Source organism: Salvelinus fontinalis, chromosome 23 (genome assembly GCF_029448725.1).
Source record: "Salvelinus fontinalis isolate EN_2023a chromosome 23, ASM2944872v1, whole genome shotgun sequence".
NCBI lineage: Eukaryota > Metazoa > Chordata > Actinopteri > Salmoniformes > Salmonidae > Salvelinus > Salvelinus fontinalis.
Window position 1 is genome coordinate 26542363 of NC_074687.1, and position 7694 is coordinate 26550056.

The following is a 7694-nucleotide window of genomic DNA, read 5'->3' on the forward strand; positions in this document are numbered from 1 at the left end:
CCAGGTCTAATACACTCTAATCCAGGTCTAATACACTCTAATCCAGGTCTAATACAATCTGATCCAGGTATAATACACTCTGATCCAGGTCTAATACACTCTGATCCAGGTCTAATACACTCTGATCCAGGTCTAATACACTCTGATCCAGGTCTAATACACTCTGATCCAGGTCTAATACACTCTGATCCAGGTCTAATACACTCTGATCCAGGTCTAATACACTCTGATCCAGGTCTAATACACTCTGATCCAGGTATAATACACTCTGATCCAGGTATAATACACTCTGATCCAGGTCTAATACACTCTGATCCAGGTCTAATACACTCTGATCCAGGTCTAATACACTCTGATCCAGGTCTAATACACTCTGATCCAGGTCTAATACACTCTGATCCAGGTCTAATACACTCTGATCCAGGTCTAATACACTCTGATCCAGGTCTAATACACTCTGATCCAGGTATAATACACTCTGATCCAGGTATAATACACTCTGATCCAGGTATAATACACTCTGATCCAGGTCTAATACACTCTGATCCAGGTCTAATACACTCTGATCCAGGTCTAATACACTCTGATCCAGGTCTAATACACTCTGATCCAGGTATAATACACTCTGATCCAGGTCTAATACACTCTGATCCATGTCTAATACACTCTGATCCAGGTCTAATACACTCTGATCCAGGTATAATACACTCTGATCCATGTATAATACATTCTGATCCAGGTCTAATACACTCTGATCCATGTATAATACATTATGTTCCAGGTCTAATACACTCTGATCCAGGTCTAATACACTCTGATCCAGGTCTAATACACTCTCATCCAGGTCTAATACATTCTGATCCAGGTCTAATACACTCTGATCCAGGTCTAATACACTCTGATCCAAGTCTAATACACTCTGATCCAGGTCTAATACACTCTGATCCAGGTCTAATACATTCTGATCCAATTCTAATACACTCTGATCCAGGTCTAATACACTCTGATCCAGGTCTAATACACTCTGATCCAGGTCTAATACACTCTGATCCAGGTCTAACTTGTTCTGATCCAGGTCTAATACACTCTGATCCAGGTATAATACATTCTGATCCAGGTCTAATACACTCTGATCCAGGTCGAATACACTCTGATCCAGGTCTAATACACTCTGATCCAGGTCTAACTTGTTCTGATCCAGGTCTAATACACTCTGATCCAGGTATAATACACTCTGATCCAGGTCTAATACACTCTGATCCAGGTCTAATACATTCTGATCCAGGTCTAATACACTCTGATCCAGGCATAATACACTCTGATCCAGGTCTAATACACTCTGATCCAGGTCTAACACATTCTGATCCAGGTCTAATACACTCTGATCCAGGTCTAATACACTCTGATCCATGTCTAACTTGTTCTGATCCAGGTCTAATACATTCTGTTCCAGGTCTAATACACTCTGATCCAGGTCTAATACACTCTGATCCAGGTCTAATACACTCTGATCCAGGTCTAACACACTCTGATCCAGGTATAATACACTCTGATCCAGGTCTAATACACTCTGATCCAGGTATAATACACTCTGATCCAGGTCTAATACACTCTGATCCAGTTCTAACACACTCTGATCCAGGTCTAATACACTCTGATCCAGGTGTAATACACACTGATCCAGGTGTAATACACTCTGATCCAGGTGTAATACACTCTGATCCAGGTCTAATACACTCTGATCCAGGTCTAATACACTCTGATCCAGGTCTAATACACTCTGATCCAGGTCTAATACACTCTGATCCAGGTCTAATACACTCTGATCCAGGTCTAATACACTCTGATCCAGGTCTAATACACTCTGATCCAGGTATAATACACTCTGATCCAGGTCTAATACACTCTGATCCATGTCTAATACACTCTGATCCAGGTCTAATACACTCTGATCCAGGTATAATACACTCTGATCCATGTATAATACATTCTGATCCAGGTCTAATACACTCTGATCCATGTATAATACATTATGTTCCAGGTCTAATACACTCTGATCCAGGTCTAATACACTCTGATCCAGGTCTAATACACTCTGATCCAGGTCTAATACATTCTGATCCAGGTCTAATACACTCTGATCCAGGTCTAATACACTCTGATCCAAGTCTAATACACTCTGATCCAGGTCTAATACACTCTGATCCAGGTCTAATACATTCTGATCCAATTCTAATACACTCTGATCCAGGTCTAATACACTCTGATCCAGGTCTAATACACTCTGATCCAGGTCTAATACACTCTGATCCAGGTCTAACTTGTTCTGATCCAGGTCTAATACACTCTGATCCAGGTATAATACATTCTGATCCAGGTCTAATACACTCTGATCCAGGTCGAATACACTCTGATCCAGGTCTAATACACTCTGATCCAGGTCTAACTTGTTCTGATCCAGGTCTAATACACTCTGATCCAGGTATAATACATTCTGGTCCAGGTCTAATACACTCTGATCCAGGTCTAATACACTCTGATCCAGGTCTAATACACTCTGATCCAGGTCTAATACACTCTGATCCAGGTCTAATACATTCTGATCCAGGTCTAATACACTCTGATCCAGGCATAATACACTCTGATCCAGGTCTAATACACTCTGATCCAGGTCTAACACATTCTGATCCAGGTCTAATACACTCTGATCCAGGTCTAATACACTCTGATCCATGTCTAACTTGTTCTGATCCAGGTCTAATACATTCTGTTCCAGGTCTAATACACTCTGATCCAGGTCTAATACACTCTGATCCAGGTCTAATACACTCTGATCCAGGTCTAACACACTCTGATCCAGGTATAATACACTCTGATCCAGGTCTAATACACTCTGATCCAGGTATAATACACTCTGATCCAGGTCTAATACACTCTGATCCAGTTCTAACACACTCTGATCCAGGTCTAATACACTCTGATCCAGGTGTAATACACACTGATCCAGGTGTAATACACTCTGATCCAGGTGTAATACACTCTGATCCAGGTCTAATACACTCTGATCCAGGTCTAATACACTCTGATCCAGGTCTAATACACTCTGATCCAGGTCTAATACACTCTGATCCAGGTATAATACACATTCTGATCCAGGTCTAATACACTCTGATCCAGGTCTAATACATTCTGATCCAGGTCTAATACACTCTGATCCAGGTATAATACTCTGATCCAGGTCTAACTTGTTCTGATCCAGGTCTAATACACTCTGATCCAGGTCTAATACATTCTGATCCAGGTATAATACACTCTGATCCAGGTCTAACATACTCTGATCCAGGTCTAATACACTCTGATCCAGGTCTAATACACTCTGATCCAGGTCTAATACACTCTGATCCAGGTCTAATACACTCTGATCCAGGTCTAATACACTCTGATCCAGGTCTAATACACTCTGATCCAGGTCTAATACACTCTGATCCAGGTCTAATACATTCTGATCCAGGTCTAATACACTCTGATCCATGTATAATACATTCTGTTCCAGGTCTAATACACTCTGATCCAGGTCTAATACACTCTGATCCATGTATAATACATTCTGTTCCAGGTCTAATACACTCTGATCCAGGTCTAATACACTCTGATCCAGGTCTAACTTGTTCTGATCCAGGTCTAATACACTCTGATCCAGGTATAATACATTCTGGTCCAGGTCTAATACACTCTGATCCAGGTCTAATACACTCTGATCCAGGTCTAATACACTCTGATCCAGGTCTAATACACTCTGATCCAGGTCTAATACATTCTGATCCAGGTCTAATACACTCTGATCCAGGCATAATACACTCTGATCCAGGTCTAATACACTCTGATCCAGGTCTAACACATTCTGATCCAGGTCTAATACACTCTGATCCAGGTCTAATACACTCTGATCCATGTCTAACTTGTTCTGATCCAGGTCTAATACATTCTGTTCCAGGTCTAATACACTCTGATCCAGGTCTAATACACTCTGATCCAGGTCTAATACACTCTGATCCAGGTCTAACACACTCTGATCCAGGTATAATACACTCTGATCCAGGTCTAATACACTCTGATCCAGGTATAATACACTCTGATCCAGGTCTAATACACTCTGATCCAGTTCTAACACACTCTGATCCAGGTCTAATACACTCTGATCCAGGTGTAATACACACTGATCCAGGTGTAATACACTCTGATCCAGGTGTAATACACTCTTATCCAGGTCTAATACACTCTGATCCAGGTCTAATACACTCTGATCCAGGTCTAATACACTCTGATCCAGGTCTAATACACTCTGATCCAGGTATAATACACATTCTGATCCAGGTCTAATACACTCTGATCCAGGTCTAATACATTCTGATCCAGGTCTAATACACTCTGATCCAGGTATAATACTCTGATCCAGGTCTAACTTGTTCTGATCCAGGTCTAATACACTCTGATCCAGGTCTAATACATTCTGATCCAGGTATAATACACTCTGATCCAGGTCTAACATACTCTGATCCAGGTCTAATACACTCTGATCCAGGTCTAATACACTCTGATCCAGGTCTAATACACTCTGATCCAGGTCTAATACACTCTGATCCAGGTCTAATACACTCTGATCCAGGTCTAATACACTCTGATCCAGGTCTAATACACTCTGATCCAGGTCTAATACATTCTGATCCAGGTCTAATACACTCTGATCCATGTATAATACATTCTGTTCCAGGTCTAATACACTCTGATCCAGGTCTAATACACTCTGATCCAGGTCTAATACATTCTGATCCAGGTCTAATACACTCTGATCCAGGTCTAATACACTCTGATCCAGGTATAATACACTCTGATCCAGGTCTAATACACTCTGATCCATGTCTAATACATTCTGTTCCAGGTCTAATACACTCTGATCCAGGTCTAATACACTCTGATCCAGGTATAATACACTCTGATCCAGGTATAATACATTCTGATCCAGGTCTAATACACTCTGATCCAGGTATAATACACTCTGATCCAGGTATAATACACTCTGATCCAGGTCTAATACACACTGATCCAGGTATAATACACTCTGATCCAGGTATAATACACTCTGATCCAATTCTAATACACTCTGATCCAGGTCTAATACACTCTAATCCAGGTCTAATACACTCTGATCCAGGTCTAATACACTCTGATCCAGGTGTAACACATTCTGATCCAATTCTAATACACTCTGATCCAGGTCTAACACATTCTGATCCAGGTATAATACATTCTGATCCAGGTCTAATACATTCTGATCCAGGTCTAATACATTCTGATCCAGGTTTAATACACACTGATCCAGGTATAATACACTCTGATCCAATTCTAATACACTCTGATCCAGGTCTAATACACTCTGATCCAGGTCTAATACACTCTGATCCAAGTCTAATACACTCTGATCCAGGTCTAATACACTCCGATCCAGGTCTAATACATTCTGATCCAATTCTAATACACTCTGATCCAGGTCTAATATACTCTGATCCAGGTCTAATACACTCTGATCCAGGTCTAATACACTCTGATCCAGGTCTAACTTGTTCTGATCCAGGTCTAATACACTCTGATCCAGGTATAATACATTCTGATCCAGGTCTAATACACTCGGATCCAGGTCTAATACACTCTGATCCAGGTCTAATACACTCTGATCCAGGTCTAACTTGTTCTGATCCAGGTCTAATACACTCTGATCCAGGTATAATACATTCTGGTCCAGGTCTAATACACTCTGATCCAGGTCTAATACACTCTGATCCAGGTCTAATACACTCTGATCCAGGTCTAATACACTCTGATCCAGGTCTAATACATTCTGATCCAGGTATAATACATTCTGATCCAGGCATAATACACTCTGATCCAGGTCTAGTACACTCTGATCCAGGTCTAATACATTCTGATCCAGGTCTAATACACTCTGATCCAGGTCTAATACACTCTGATCCAGGTCTAATACACTCTGATCCAGGTCTAACACATTCTGATCCAGGTCTAATACACTCTGATCCAGGTCTAATACACTCTGATCCATGTCTAACTTGTTCTGATCCAGGTCTAATACACTCTGATCCAGGTCTAATACACTCTGATCCAGGTCTAATACACTCTGATCCAGGTCTAACACACTCTGATCCAGGTATAATACACTCTGATCCAGGTCTAATACACTCTGATCCAGGTCTAATACACTCTGATCCAGGTCTAATACACTCTGATCCAGGTCTAATACACTCTGATCCAGGTCTAATACACTCTGATCCAGGTCTAATACACTCTGATCCAGGTCTAATACACTCTGATCCAGGTCTAATACACTCTAATCCAGGTCTAATACACTCTAATCCAGGTCTAATACAATCTGATCCAGGTATAATACACTCTGATCCAGGTCTAATACACTCTGATCCAGGTCTAATACACTCTGATCCAGGTCTAATACACTCTGATCCAGGTCTAATACACTCTGATCCAGGTCTAATACACTCTGATCCAGGTCTAATACACTCTGATCCAGGTCTAATACACTCTGATCCAGGTCTAATACACTCTGATCCAGGTATAATACACTCTGATCCAGGTATAATACACTCTGATCCAGGTCTAATACACTCTGATCCAGGTCTAATACACTCTGATCCAGGTCTAATACACTCTGATCCAGGTCTAATACACTCTGATCCAGGTCTAATACACTCTGATCCAGGTCTAATACACTCTGATCCAGGTCTAATACACTCTGATCCAGGTATAATACACTCTGATCCAGGTATAATACACTCTGATCCAGGTCTAATACACTCTGATCCAGGTCTAATACACTCTGATCCAGGTCTAATACACTCTGATCCAGGTATAATACACTCTGATCCAGGTCTAATACACTCTGATCCATGTCTAATACACTCTGATCCAGGTCTAATACACTCTGATCCAGGTATAATACACTCTGATCCATGTATAATACATTCTGATCCAGGTCTAATACACTCTGATCCATGTATAATACATTATGTTCCAGGTCTAATACACTCTGATCCAGGTCTAATACACTCTGATCCAGGTCTAATACACTCTCATCCAGGTCTAATACATTCTGATCCAGGTCTAATACACTCTGATCCAGGTCTAATACACTCTGATCCAAGTCTAATACACTCTGATCCAGGTCTAATACACTCTGATCCAGGTCTAATACATTCTGATCCAATTCTAATACACTCTGATCCAGGTCTAATACACTCTGATCCAGGTCTAATACACTCTGATCCAGGTCTAATACACTCTGATCCAGGTCTAACTTGTTCTGATCCAGGTCTAATACACTCTGATCCAGGTATAATACATTCTGATCCAGGTCTAATACACTCTGATCCAGGTCGAATACACTCTGATCCAGGTCTAATACACTCTGATCCAGGTCTAACTTGTTCTGATCCAGGTCTAATACACTCTGATCCAGGTATAATACACTCTGATCCAGGTCTAATACACTCTGATCCAGGTCTAATACATTCTGATCCAGGTCTAATACACTCTGATCCAGGCATAATACACTCTGATCCAGGTCTAATACACTCTGATCCAGGTCTAACACATTCTGATCCAGGTCT